This window comes from Rhamphochromis longiceps, linkage group LG18 (assembly GCF_057381845.1).
Source record: "Rhamphochromis longiceps isolate RC_006_pf linkage group LG18, R_longiceps_female_GT1.1, whole genome shotgun sequence".
NCBI classification, from domain to species: domain Eukaryota; kingdom Metazoa; phylum Chordata; class Actinopteri; order Cichliformes; family Cichlidae; genus Rhamphochromis; species Rhamphochromis longiceps.
Window position 1 is genome coordinate 13,365,996 of NC_140574.1, and position 15,530 is coordinate 13,381,525.

The 15,530-nt window shown below is 40.0% G+C and overlaps 1 protein-coding gene across 1 annotated transcript in view; it reads left to right on the forward strand.

The window, feature by feature from the left end:
* Nucleotides 1–3,805: 3,805 nt before the first annotated feature.
* Nucleotides 3,806–15,530, forward strand: part of LOC146647864 (RNA-binding Raly-like protein) — a 54,160-nt gene continuing 42,435 nt past the window's right edge. The window contains exon 1 of the mRNA XM_085389931.1: nucleotides 3,806–3,921. The gene's annotated coding sequence lies outside the window, so the exon portion shown is untranslated. The remainder of the gene's footprint in view (nucleotides 3,922–15,530) is intronic.

The following is a 15,530-nucleotide window of genomic DNA, read 5'->3' on the forward strand; positions in this document are numbered from 1 at the left end:
AGTGGAAATATCTAATTAGCCAATCACAGCAGCAGCCTGCTGAATATCGAGCTGAGCATCAGATTGGTGTGGTTGTCAGTGTCAGGGGCTCAGGAAGTTGCAGAAACTGCTGATCAGCTGGGATTTTCCTGCACAACTATCTCCAGGCTTTACAGAGAACTGTTTGAAAAAAGAGAAAATATCTCTGTGTGAAAATGCCTTAGAGGTTAGAGGTCAGAGGAGAATGGCCAGTGCCAAAAGAGCATCTCTGAATGCGCATCCGGTACAGCAGCAAGAAGACCACACCAGGTGTCACTCCTGTCAGCTACAAACAGGAAACTGAGACTACAGTTAACACAGGGTCACTAAAACTAGACAACAAAAAAACAAAAAAACAAAAAACAGTCTCACTGGCTTAGTGAGTTCTTATTTCTGCTTCAGCTTTCACATTGCCAGAATTTGATGTAGACAGCACGAGAGCATGGATCCATCTTGCACTGTGGTTCAGGCTGCTGTTGGTGATGCAGTGTTGTAGGCCCCTTGAGAATTGTTTAAACAGCACACCTGACTATTGTTGCTGACCATGCTGAACATGAAAATGAGTTCACTATGAGTGTATGGCCTTCACAATCACCAGAACTCAGTCCAACAGAGCACCTTTGGTGATGTGGTGAAACAGGGAGATTCACATCATGGATGTGCAGCTGTCAAATCATCTGCACCCGCGTGATGTTGTCATGTCAATATGTGCCAAAATTTCTGCGTAATGTTTCCAGAAACTTGTTGAATCTATTCTACGAATCATTAAGGCTGTTCTGAAGACAAAAAACTGGTTCCAATCCAGGGCTATTAAGGTGTACCTAACAAAGTGGCTTCTGGCGTTATAGGCATTTGTTTATTTTGTGTTGCAAAAATGAATTTCTTCTTATTGGCACTAACGTTTTTTTAAGCTTTACAAATATCAAGTGAAGCTCAAAGAGATTAAAGTTTGTTATCTGTATCAGTCACAAAACACACTTTACACAAGTTTTCCTAAATCACACTGTATCAAATCAAAGAAGCACAAAGAACATGTCTGATAAATGCCGGTCCCGAGGTATTTGTCAAAGTCTATTAGGTTATTTGTCTTTGTAAAAAGAAAACAAAGGTGCATGGAAGCAGGCTGCCCCTGCGTCTATCTGCCTGTGTCTATCAGGGCCTTGAGAAGTCATTGATCCATGCAGACCCTTTGCTCATATGCCCGGCAGATGCTGCAGTAACAACAAAGACTTCTGTTCCTCCCTGACAGCACGACCACTCGTGTTTCCGTCAAGAATGGGTAGAAACCCTGGAGCCGTCAACCTTGCACAGCAGGATCAAATAAAACACGATGATAAGCTGGGGTGAAGTTTTCCAGACCTAAGAAATGCTGCACCTTTCATGTCCTCGAGTCGTATTAACATCCTGCAGAAAGCTCAGTAAATACTGCTTCTTACCTGTGGCCAACTGGCAAAGTGGACATTAACTGAGCTTTAAACTCTGTTATTGAGCCGCTGCCATTGACATCTTCATTGATCACCAGTATTCTCATAAGGCCCAGTAGAAACTCAGCTGATTAATCATTTAAGCGGATTTTAATGAGAGCACAAAGAGGCTTGAATTGGAAATTGATGATATATGAAAATCTTAGAGGGTGATACTGCCCTCAGCAATGATGGTTAATTGGCAAAAGGACTGAATTTATGTAAATAACATAATGAGCTACAAGGAGCGGTGTAATGAAAAATGTTGATGGATGTCAGTGACACAAGTAATTCTCTCTTATGTTGAACATTTGACAGCGGCATAAAGGAGCTTCAATTTATCATACATGCGACAAGATTGCTATTTTTCCCCAGTTTTGAACATCATGTATGTCACTTGTGAAACTGCTGAGATCACCACTGTGAGACCGTGATGGCTAAAACGAGGAAGACAGTTCATCAGGTGATCGAACAGGATTTAAGCTCAACAGATATTGTTTAAGGACTGTTTTTGCATTACTTCAAGATAAACGTAGCCTCAGAAAATAATGTCCTGTCAAAGTCTTTGGTGGGTTACATTATACAGTGTACTTTGGTGGTGCTGCAGAGCTCATGCAATGGCAATATAAACAGGGGTCACTTCCAGCTCATCACTTTTCTACATGCATTTTTAATGTTTTGTAGATCATTTTAACCTGAACCATGCTTTTCCTTAAGGTACAAAAGCAGTTTTTAGTGAGTAAACCTAATCAACAAGTGACAATGAAAGCAAAAAGTGAGTGCAAACTATGGTCTCCTGGCCATTCCCACCCCCACCAGCCTTCTTGTCTGGATACTGTAGGTCTGTTAAACCTGATCATTATTTCTCGGATATTGTTACCTTGTGCAGGGTGGCATTATACAGTGCAACAACCTGGGATGAGAATATGTTATGGAACATTTACATAACCTCACAATACTTTTGAGTTATTTCTCCTGCTACATATTCACTAGAGACTGAACCGCAGCAGCAGGAGAAGTCCGAACAATAACCACTTATCCAGGCGCAGTTCAACAATCACAGCAGGAAGAACAGCTGCAACTGTGCTCACAACCTGCAGCTGGATGCTGTTGGACATCTACAGTTTAATATGAGTAATGAGCATTAAATGCATCATGTAAAATGTCACATCATTTCTCCTCTTCAAGTTATCTGCAGCCTTTCTTTTACTGGACTGGATCACAACGACTATTCATGTGGATTAAAATTCATGTAAACCATATTACGACTAAATTATTGTGACATAAAGGCAAAAGCATTGCAAAAAAATCTACATTTTATGGTGAGTTAAGAAAAAAATGTCCTCTGTGGTCTTTAGGGAGCGCCATAGAAAAGGGTTCAGCTTATTTTGGAGATTTGGGGTGTGGTCGTTTTAACTCAGAGTGAAGGTTCTTGCCCCATCTCTCCTAATTTTAGTGATGCAGTCCTAATTTTTGTCTGGGTACTGTTATATAATGGATATAAATGATGACCTACAAGCTGGAGTTATACTAGCAGTATGCTTAGGAGAAACTTTTTTAGACAAACATCTCAGTAATTCCCAGAAGTTAAAAATTTAAAGACCCCAAAGACGCTCAGATGTCTTATAGGTAAGTTCATGCGGCAGATGTGCTTTCCTATAGCAGCTCCTGCAGGGCTTTAACATTTCTGTAGAGAAGCCTGTTTTTGTTTTTTTTACTGTCCATCCACCCAAAACTGTGTAACTAGAAATTTTGAGATAACTCAAAACTTTGACTTAGCACTGCTTGACATTTTTATTTATTTATTTCACTGGCAGCAACAAGCTTCCATACATCTCTGCTTTTCTGGGTCAACTCGGATTTAATAAAAAGTTCTCAGACCAATCAGAGGATGAGCTATCGGGCCTTTTGCTGGAGGAACACTGACTTAAATCAAATCAATCTCCACATTATACAGCAGAGAGGTTACAAGATGTTTGCAGACTGTGAATTCAAACTGAGCTTGAAAACTGTCTCTAAACTGTATTATTAAAATAATCACATTGCATGTGTTTTTTTTTTCATGTAATGAACATAATAAATAATTGGGAAATAGATGTTATGTTACCACATGGACCCTCCTGGGACTCCCGCAGTGACCCTCAAAGAGGTGCCGGTCTCTATTTTGAGAAACTGGAAAAGCTCTACGTGGAAAAATCAGTGACATTATCAGAGAGAAAGAGAAAGAGAAAAGCAGAAAAAGACAGCAGCGAATACAAGAAGAAAGCTCGGACTGATTCAAAAACTCTGACCAATCCGAAGTCACATGACTCAACCACCAGCAGCGAACGGAGAGCACAAAAGAGACGCAGAGCCTCGGTGTACACAAGCCTGCACACCGCCAATCCGACACGGCTATACGCCCAATTTCTTTTTAATTGAAACCTTTTACTCCCGCTCGGTGAGTACATTTCCCACTGCCATTTTCTTAAGCATATTTTTGTCCTCTTTTTCTTCCTTCCTGTTCTTGGTGTTTCGACACGGGGAAAATGTTTTCTCGTTTTCTGCATGCAATGATTTAAATCTTGGATGCAGAGTGTTTGTGCTCCGGTGACATCCACTGAGAAATAGCCCTACGTGCTTGCGGACGCTCTTGATATTTTTCCCCCCTCTTCTCTGTCTTCCTCTCCTCTTCCCGAAGCAGCTTTTTCACGAGCTCACTTGTTCCGATCTCGACCTTTTGCTTATTTTCTGGCTTTTTCCTCCTTTATCATGGCTTATTTTGGTGTGGTTTTGGTGCTTTTCTCGGGTCTTACAGTGTTTCTCTGGTGTTCGAGGCTGTACGTCTCCTCGGGCGCAAAAATAACAGTTTTGATTTTCATCTTTGAGGATTTTGCTTTTCCAATAGGTGAGAAATTTAACTTCGCTGGAGTTTGTTTTGGTGCTGTCTTTGTACTTCTTTCTGCAGCCTAGATGAGAGAAGTCTGAACTTCCCTTTCCTCTTTTTTTGTCTTTTTAAGTAAATGTCTCGAACAAACCTGGATTTGTTTTAAATAATGAACTAATTTGAGCTCTTTTAATGAAGAAAAAAGAGAAGAAACATAAATCAGTCACCATGCTACAGTTAGAAAGATCTCCACTGTAAATGTGTAATTTGTTTCTATAGAGAGCGACTGGAAAAGGTGAAGGCATTCAGCTCTTTTGCTCTTCACATTTGCCTTCCAGTGACAGCATTGTGCAAAATTCAAACAACTTTATGAATGCAAATCGCTGATATGCAAAAGGAAACAGATTCCTGCCAGCTGAACCAGACACAGCTGTGCTTCTCTGCCCTGTTTGTCTTGCTACACACATAAGCCTTGATGCATGTGGGATTGATAACTGGTTGACACAGTCAGGCTTTACGCAGAGAAGCTGGGAAACTTAAACTCACTAAATGAGTCAATGAAGAGGGGAAAGGAGTTGGCTGGAAATTCTGTGACAGCTCATTATGCAAATCAGGCTTGATAGATTTGATTAATAGTTTGACCTTGCTGTATCAGCCAGATCTCACCCACAAACCTGCAGGCAACAAATCCAAAAAGAACACTAAATCCCAGACAATCCATATTACGTTCCCCTTTTAAATGGCTGCTGGAATCCTTGACCAAAGTTTTGTTTTTGTGCTCCACTGAGGGAAACTTTCAGAGCTCTAGACAAAAACCTTTCAATCAGCCTCAAAAGATGTGTGTGGAGACGTTTGACAGCGTTTCCAGCCTTCAGACTTCGCAGGTCAGGGAACAGGTGGGGGAAGCCGAGCATGAAATGTGCTGCTACGCAAACAATACTTATCTCTCACAAGGAATGAGGGTGGGAGGCTGACTCTGGAATAGCCAGCCGATACACGCATGCACTGAATCGCTATGAGCTCAGAGAGGGGATGGAAGGAATAAAGTTTAGCCAGGCATTTCTGGACCGGTCAGCAACCTGCCCGTATCCAGCGGAGGCCCGGCTTTACGTTTGTGCCCCCGTGGGCTGAGATGATCATTGACCCTTAGCAGGTGTACGATGCGGGCTGCCTTGAAGCCACGCACCACAGAGCCCATCTTCAGCGAGCTACGGATGAAAAACATTTTAGAGCGGCTGCAGCTTTCAAACTATAGGTCAAAGAACAGATTAGGAGAGCTGTCTCTCTCTGTCTCTTTTTATATCCCCTGCATGTGAGAGATAACCAAAGAGAAAAGCATACGGGCAAAGGCAGAAACAGAAAGAAAGATGATGGGATGCTCATGTGGAGGAGTGGGCTTTATGAGTACATACGTGTGATATCTACTTCAGTTCTGTGTTACATTATGCATGTGGTAATACCCACTGCTCCTTATTAAGGCTGCTGCTCTCGGATGCTATTTCTATGCCTGCATTTGTCATATTCAACACATTTCTCTGGGCAGAGTGTGTGTTTGGATAGCAGCAGCTTGACTGAACGACAGCCAGTGTGTACGTATGCATGCACCTGATGCTCACTTTTGTTGTGAGACGTGCCATTCGCCTTGCAGCGTCAGTATCTCGGCATCACGGCCAGTTACTTCTATTCCCTGTGCACAGAGATAGTAGTTGATTTCAGCACCATGGACAGCTCCCAACACTTTATTCCTTTGGCAGCTGGAGCGAGATGATTCTTGCCTGGAAGTCTGGAGCGTCTCTACTCACTAACCCCTGCCCTCTCCACCGCAGACGTCTTATTCTCAGCTATTTCAAGCTCTGCACCTCACATTCAAAAGCCGAAGAAAGGATAATTATCATTTTGTGTTTTATCAACAGAACAGGGAAAGTAGTTTAAATTAAACATTTGAGCATTTCTTGAACCGTTTCAATATAGGAATCTAAAGTATAAGTTTAATTTAATACTTTATATGAAACAGAATTAATTAGTTTCTGGATTCACATGTTGGGGAATTAAATCTTGTTTTATGACCCACGCCATCTTTGTTTTCTGTTCCCAGAAGTGACTATATTTAGAGGAGAGAATTGAGTGCAAAGTTAACACCTGGAATCCTCACCCATAAACTGCACAGGTGCATCACGCAGACACAGAAACATGCTAATTAGTAACAGATTGATAAAATAATTTCTCCCAAACCAGAGAGCAAAACTGTTAGACAGCACATATTTCACAGTCAGCCTTATTATTTATCACATAACTCCAGTGATGTGCTCCTGAAGGAACTGACACCACAAATTGAGGCCTTAGCAGATCGCCTGCAGCTGCCTGTGTCGGTGCTCCTCTCAATCAAATCAACTGCGCCCCTAAATTTAATTGTTAACAAATTCAAGGGTGATCATTGTTCTGTTGTTATAAAAGAGAATATCAGCTTTCGACACTAAAACCATTTCCAGCACCAGGGTGTAAACATGCTTTTTAGTGCTTAGAGTTGGACATTTTGACTGACTGTACACAGGATAAACAGACAGATGTCAACAGCTGGTTTTCAAATATGCATTTTGGAGCTTTGACGTTAGCCCTTGCTGGCATGTTTGCCAGATTGGATGAAAGGGTGGAGTGCTAAGCTATCAGCTAATGTCAGATTGTTTTGTTAGGTGTTAGCAAGCTGTATTCATAAATTACATCCCTGCATTGCGCAGACACTCACATCTAATCATTAGTGCAAAGTAACATTAAAATACTAAGATTACATTTACCAAAACTGAAGCACAAACTTTTTGAATCGATTGAAGCTGTAATGTTTGTCATCTGTCCATGAAAATGCTCCTAAAGGCACCAACAGCACAGCCAGAGTGCAGTGGTCCAGTTAAGTGACTAAAAGAGCCTTTTATTCTAGTGTTCAGATGGATAAGTTATAAAAAATTAAATCCCTTTCAGGCATTTTTGTGAAGGGTAAGACTATCCATAGAGATACTGGGCTGTAAATGTGCGTTTTAATGATGGAAATTTGGACATTTTAACATGAGTCTATATGGGTCGACTCACTTTTACAGCCAGGAATTGTCCACTAGAGAAAATGCACATTTTGGCTCATCCTTGTGGGCTTGATTCTTTTAATTCCCCCTCATACTGCATGTGATCTGTGGAAGTTTGTTTATGCCACTGATACAAAAAGGTTTTGGTCAAAATTTCATGTTTGTATCGCAAAATTTTGACTTGCTCAGAAGTAACACAAAATTTAGAGATATTAAGCCAGAACCTTGACATTTAAGATTACATTATTTTCTTTTTTGTGTGTGTGTGTTTTCAAGGGACCACAGTGAGCTGTTTGTGTTGACAAAATATAAACAGCACTATAAAAGCACACACTGTGCCCTTTAAGTTACTCTAGAGCTTAACTGAGACTTCTTCAGCAAACATTAAACATCAGCTTCATTAAAGAAGCTCAAGTGTAGCCGGCCCAATTTTAAAAACCTAACGAGATAACTTATTTTAATGATTTCTGCTGTGTTTTATTCTTTAGTGTTTAGAATTTAATCTCTAATCTTATGCACTAAGAATAAACAGAAGTATAGCAGAGTAGATATTTCTGTTTTACCAGTATCAGGAACATTTATACTTTTTCCCAGAGCGTTTTCTGACCCAACCCCAACAGAAGTAACCCTATGACATTCACCACCATTTTTTACCAAAGAAGAAGAAGCAGAAAGCATTTTGTGAGTTGGACTTTGTTGGCGGAAATAAACTTCAGTACACTGAGATTTAACAGGTTTGCAGCCACACAGACAATAAAACAGAAAAAGAAGCTGCTATTTTGCTACGTGTGCAAGTATAAAACTATTTGCTGCCGTGGTATTGGTATCCTAAAATGACCACACGCTTTGAGCCATGCGGCTTTGTGCTTTCAAACAATGTATAATCGAGTCCAGTGCCATTCAAAATACAATGGTTTTCAGTTTTTACTCTGCATTTTGAAGATTGGTTCTTGGTAAGGAGTAAATATTATTGTTGCTCCAAAATGTTATTTGATGAAGATTAAAGAAGCTCTTTCACCTTAAAAACATTGAAATGTTTTCGTAGAATACACATTATACTATAGTAAATCTTTAAAACTGGAATATCCTTTAGTTTTTAAGGATAGAAATGCAGATACATTTTTTTTGCTACTTTACACACAAAAATTACTCAAGAATTTAATAAACAGTCAAACTGGTAAAAAAAAAAAAAATGCATCAGATCGTGTTCTGAACACACCTCTGAGGAATCCACTTAGATAGGAACCTTAATCACAAATCCCATTAAAACCAACCACCGACTGATCCCACAACATGTATTGTCTGCATGCAAAGCCTAAAGATTATACCGCCGTGCCGAGTATTCCCAATCAGGGATACATCATCCAAGGGGCTATGCAGACTGTCGGTGTGAAAGCTGCACAGGACTCCATTTGTTGCTATTAATTTACAGCTGAAATGGGTATTTGACCAAAAGCAGATCAGCAGCATACCAGGCTCAAAGTTTGGGAAATTCCAAGCTTAGTAAATCTAAAAATACTAAAAGAAATTCAGCTGTTTTAAAATTGATTGTGTTTGATAGCAGCCACTTTAAAACCTTTAAAAAGACACACACTTTGAACATGACTCATAAATGACTCAAGCTGTTGCACGGTCTCCATCATTACTGTAAACCTAAAAAAATGTGGTTTATTTCAGGCACACTCACTGTCAGAAACTGATCTAAAGCACCCAGGTAATTTAGTAAATTAGTTATGAGTTCTACACTTTTGCCTAAAAAGCAAAGGATTCCAGGAGGAGACACAGAACCCTTGGAAGTTGCATCAGGAAGGCCACGCAACATAAAAATCTGCCAAATCAAATATGCAGAGCTTCCCGCTGGCGACCCCTTGTGAATGAGGAGCTGAAAGAAGCTGTTATGTAGTTGTATAAGTGAGACTGGTCTTTTCTGTAGTTAGATTTCAAAGCCACGGGTAAAAAACAAAACAAAACAAAGCTGGAATATGCTCTACCTGACACTCACTGGCCACTTTATCAAATACACCTGTTCAGGTGTTTGTTAATGATGGCTCTAATCAGGTCAGATGGGACCAGGCATTAAAAAAAAAGTATCAATATTTTGTGTAAAAACATGAAACATCGTGTAGCAACAGTTCAGGCTGCTTGTGGTGTCGTAACAGTGCAGAGGATAATTTCTTGGTACACTTTGGGCTCGTTAGTAGCAACTGAGCATAATTTAAACAGCACAGTCTACCTGAGTATTGTCAGTGACCATGTCCATCCCTATATGACCAAAGTGTACCCATCTTCTAATGGTTGCTTCCTGTAAAAGAATACATAATGTGACAGGGCTCGCATCCTGTCAAACTGGTTTCTCAAACATGATGTTGAGTTCACCGTACTCACACGACCTCCAGAGTCACCAGATCTCAATCCAATAGAGCGTCTTTGTGCAGGGATGGGAGATTTGCATCATGGATGTGCAGCTGACACATCTGCAGCAGCTGTGTGACGCTATCATGTCCATATGTACCAAAATCTCAGAACAGTCTTTCCAGGTCTACGTAAAAAAATTGGCTGGTGGATGTTAATTAACATTCTTCCCCTTATTTTCATCTCCAACACAAAATAAGAACTGTAATATTTACAAATGTAGCATTTCCCACACGACTCTTGTTTGGGATTGGGATTTTTTTTTTTTTTTGGTCAACAAATATAGAAACCAGAAAGCGAAGGATCACGAAGAGAGAAAAACTGGCTCCTGCCCGAATGTTTTTGTTCTTTTTTAATTGAATCTTTCCTGCTTGCATCACAGTGGATGTGTATTTGCATTAAAATGAGCACTATTTAGTGTTTGTGACACAGCATGCATTCACCATGCCGTCACTCTGCTTACAAAATCTGTTGTGCACAATAAACTGAAAACATTGTCGGCACGTAACGTTTAGCAGCAGAAGAGAGCCTTTTTTTCATTTAAATTGCAAATTCTTCCTAAAATGAAATGATAATCAGCTCTTTGTCGTGCTGTTTTTCACATTCATGGAAAAGAACCTCCACATCATCCGCATCCCCCTCAGCCTCATGCATATTTCGACTCATTTGCTCCATTTCTGACTTTCACGTTTGACCTTTCACCCTGGGTGTCAACTCCTGCCCCAAATTATTACCTCAATATGCCTTTTAACCCCCAGTCTTCACCCTTCTGGTGTCATAAAGCGGAAACATATTTTGTTATCTGCTAATTACCCACAGCTCTAGTGACCCAGTTACTTTAGCCTGCTGGAGAGGAAGCTAAATTTGGCACTCACACAAGAGGAGAATTAAGGAAATGGAGAAATATGTCCGTGCCAAGAGATATGGGAAAGCATGGCATATGTTCGTATGCCCTCGAGCAGAGCTGTGTGTGGACTCCCCCTGCTGCAACAGCAGGTGGAGTCTTTCCCCCCCTGTCATTCATTCACATACACATATTAGTAATGCAGGAGAAATCCTCTGTTTTCATGAGAACAGGGTAGACTCCCAACAAGACGGAAAGTAAAATTTTAAGAATACTTTGAATGTAATGAATTGGTGCACAGCGATGCAGTAAAGCAAAAATGCCTGAAAACAATGTCCCTGTGGAATCAGTGAGACTATATGTAAGCAGCTTTTACCATCAAAATCACCCCAAAACAGAGTAGTGTGAAAGACACACACTGACCTCACAGATCACGTTTCTGGTATGTTATTAAATTGCACCGATTTCAGAGATAATCTGAACTTCTATTATTGTAAGATGCGAGATAAAATGTCTTCCAGAGATATGACTTCATCCCATCTCACTGTACAGGTCACATTGTGCTTTATCTCCCGGCTGTCGTCGCTATAGGTTGCTCAAATCAGATTATGGCACTGCTCATTTTAGGCACGTGACCGTGTGCCCTCAGTCTTCATGCTTCACAGAGACTCCATAAAGAGGCTGGTAAAGCTGATGGAAAATAGAGTGTATTCTCCTTTGAGAAACTCTGCATATTCGCATACTTGTGGACTCTCGCACAGTAAAGCATAGCCTTGCAGTTCAAAAGTCAATTCATCAAATATATGAAAAATATGTAAACGATAAAAGGCTGATGGGATAGTAATATAAAAGGATAGAGTCGCAGTAATAATTTATAAGCTAGCACTACCTACCAACCGCATGATGTATGCCTGCATTTTCCATCTTTGATATTCCGGTCCAAGGCCCAGTTCTAAGCTCCTTGAAAATGATTGGCATTGCAAATGTCTTTTTCCCTTCTACCTTTTTTGAAGTTCGCTCATTCTCTCCTTCCATCTCACCTCCTTTTAAAACCCCCCTCTCTCTTTCTCTCTCCTTTTGTTGCCATTTCCCCTCTCCTTCTTCAATTCAAACTCAAGACAGGTATTATGCAGAAGGTAATGGGGTGTGAACTGAAGGGAAAAAATATAAGAATAGTGCCTGACAGTCATCCTTCCTTGTTAAGATCCACAGCAGAACTGAAATTCCTGCTACATAGTAAACAGGGCTCGAAACTGGAGGGCAGGTTTCTGGTTATATGTGTGCAGTAATGGGCTATTCTCTATTTCCTTTGCACTGTTAGCCAGTATTTACTGTACAAGTCCTGCAGGAGAAATTAGATTCCACCAGGCTCCTCTGGGCAGGGAGGAAAACGGCCCAGCAAGGACCTCTATTCATTAAGTCCTTAATTGCTAATTGGGGTCTTTGAATGATTCAGCAATAGCTGCTGCTGTTGGGGCATTAGCCGAGTAATTTATGGCTGAGAGGGAGCATGGAATAATGAACGAGGGTGAGACAGGGTTATTAAAAAAGGGCACTGGTGCCCACATAGTGTTGTTATTACACAGTCACCTTATGTTAATGCTCAGAAGTCTGTGGTATGCTCTTTTTTTCTGTCTGATTTTCACCATTTGTCTGAGTTAAATTCATTATGTTCTGCAATTAAATTTAATTTAGCACTAATGCAATTTTTTTTTTTTGATTAAGCATATTATTGTGCCTTTGTGGAATTTGTGCATTTAAAGTGATGACATCTCTTTCTTTGACTGTGACAGACAATGAAAAATTGCGGCGGTCCTATCAGCTGCAGTCATTATTCCTGCTCCAAAGTCTCCCAGTAACAATAAAAGCTGGTGGGTCACTGAGAGATTCTTAACAGCATTTTCCCCAGCATTTTGATAAATCTTCACACCTCATGCTGTGTATATTCTCACATAAGAGAGGACGGGGAAAAAACTCATACATGGAAGCAGCATAGTTTATAAATGTTTTTCTGTCCACATTTAGTTTCTCATTTGGCTGTGATTCAAAAGAATGGAGAAAACGGGCGTATCATAAAAACTGATTCCTTTGTAATGCGCATGTCTTTGAACAAAGGAGACATAAATTAGATTAATAAGCTTCAGGTATATTATTCTCACTCCCTACAGCCTCAGAGATATAGGTCTAGTAATCAGCTGTTGACCCCCTGGCAACCTCTGCTTGCTATGGAAAATGTATTCCCCAGCCTTACCACATTTCAAATGGTGCAACTTTGAAGGTGACATTCTCCATTTCTGGTTTTTCAGTTTCATTGCTGCTTGACGAGTAGAGTGTTTGCACACAAGTCGGTGTTACCAATAGTTTTCAAGCCTCCATGAATGTGGGACTACCAATAAAGTTTATAGCAACCGATTGGGGAATACAAATTTTTCCGTTGGAACAACACATCTCTTACTGTGCTGTCAAGTTGTTTTCAGATAGTTTCATTTGCTGAGATTGAAAGTGGTTACTTCCTTTCATGTGCGGCGATTACATTGAAATTACAAACCAGATGTGATTAGTTTATTGCATTCAAACTAATCATTAATGCCCGTTTCCAGCATAACATTTAATAAATCATAATACTAGGTTTAGTCCTAATAAATAACATTCACTAATCTACATCACTCTACATGATGAGTAGTTAAAATAGTTTTTAATCATCATCCAATTGTTACTTTGATCTGTTGTGTTTTTCTATTATAAGTTACAGAGCGGCTCATTGCACCTTTATACTGAACTCACAAATACAACAGTGTTATCAGTTTATATTCAACAAAATATTTTTCTGTTTTTCTGAGTTGAATTCATTACAAGATTGTATTCAATGCACTCCTCATGCAATTTTAACAAGGTTTTTCAATTTTGAAAATTAAACCTGTTTTTGTCTGGAGATGTTTTGCTGCTGTAATTAAGCTTTTTTACTGGCCCATGACTGAGAGTGACAGCCACAGACCAAGTAACTGAGTGATTTCAGCAAAATTATTGAAACATTTTGTTAAATCCTCACATCTTCACAACAGAAACATGGAAAGTGCTACGCGTCTGCATGAAAAAAACAAAGAAAGAATTAAAATACACGAATGCTTCATTCTTCATGTCTGTTAAATTCGGAACAACAGTCAAGAGAAAAACTCAATTAACCTGGTATCACCATAGTGTTTATTGTTCTTATTACACATTAAACATTCAGGGTATATAGTGTTAATATAAGGCAGGGATGTCAAACATAAGGCCTGGGGGCCAGAACCTGCCTGGAAAAGATTTCTGTTTTTTCACGATTGACAATCATTTTTTTATTTATTTTACAGCAGTAAATTCAAAGTTTTTCACACTGAGAGGAGAGTTCAGTGGCCCATGATGTTAAATACCCCTGTTTGACACCTCCGGTCCCCTGATAAAAGGTTAAGAGGTGGTTGAAGAACTTCTATTCTCCAGACATGCTACTCTTGCTGTTTAGCCTCTTGGCTAAGCTAACCTCCAGCTTCATCTTTATCAAACATACGCTCAGGTGGAATCTATCTTAAACACCTTAAACCTACCTGTTGTTTATGGCTGATTAACATTTGTTTGATCTATTTTAATCTACATGATGATCCTCATGGTTTGCGTTACACATGTTAAACAGTAGAAAGAGAAGAAATAATCCATAGCTGCATTGGTGCCCAGTTTGTAAATTTAGATTGTATGAAAGCGTAATTAGGTTTCAGTACACAGTATTTCCCTTGTAATGTGTTTGGCTGTCCATCAAAGAAATGAGGCAAAAAGGTGAAAAGGTGTCTTATTATAAACCAATATTTTGTTCACTTGAGCAGCCACGTTTTTCCAGAAAGGCACTACAAGCAAGAGACATGAGACACAGCTGAAAAACACCTGCCTCCTGATAAAGCAGAACCGACGTGTGTCGATGGCTCTGTTCAGACAGACTATGAAGACGTCTGCAAATTAAACTTTCCTCTGTTGACGAGAGTCGAGGTTAGTCGCTTTTGGTTGTGCGCTGTCAACTTGCTAAAGATAAAATGTTGCAGTGCAGCATTCAAACAGTGGGGAGTGAGTGTGGCCTGAATGCATCTTTCACATCCCATATGTATTTGTCATATCGGATGAGAAGTTTTCATCTTTCTTCCTCAGACAGGAGCGTGAGTCAGTGAGGAGAGATCAGGGAGAGAGGAAGTGCTAAAATGATTACTTTCACCAGTTCCTCGCTTCTTTATCTCAGGAGAATTCAGGCTCTGAAGCCCCTGACAGTCAGTGTGAAAGGACCAAAGAGGATCCATGAAATACTTACACTTGGAACCTCTGCAACACGGGAGGATGCTGTAGAAGCCCTGAACAAAAAAAGGAAAGGAAAACATCACTGTCAGACACTCACTTCTGTGTTATAAGAAAGACTTTTAAGAGACAAAACAAAGTCTGTGTGTGGAAAAACATGCCAGTGATGAGTTTGGATGTATTCACAGCTCCGGTGATGCACGAAGATGTAATTTTGCATTAATTTCAGGAGCGTTAAGCATGCCAAGATGAATCCAGCACCATCTCTCTCCTCCTGTCTTGCCTATCAGACTGCTTTGAATTCGATGTGAGCGTGTTTCCTGGCCTGGGACGTTTCCACCAAGCATTTGCCAGCAGTTATGCCACATGCTTCTTCTTAAAAGGCTTTGAGGATCTTAGAGCCTCATGAATATTGTAAATGGCCTTTGAAGTCTCTTTCTTTCCATTTTGAAAACCAGAGGAATAATGTTACTCCTTTTTCCTGTGATCACTTTCATTAAAAACATGTAATTGAGGATAACTGAGTGATGCTCTACGTGAAAAAT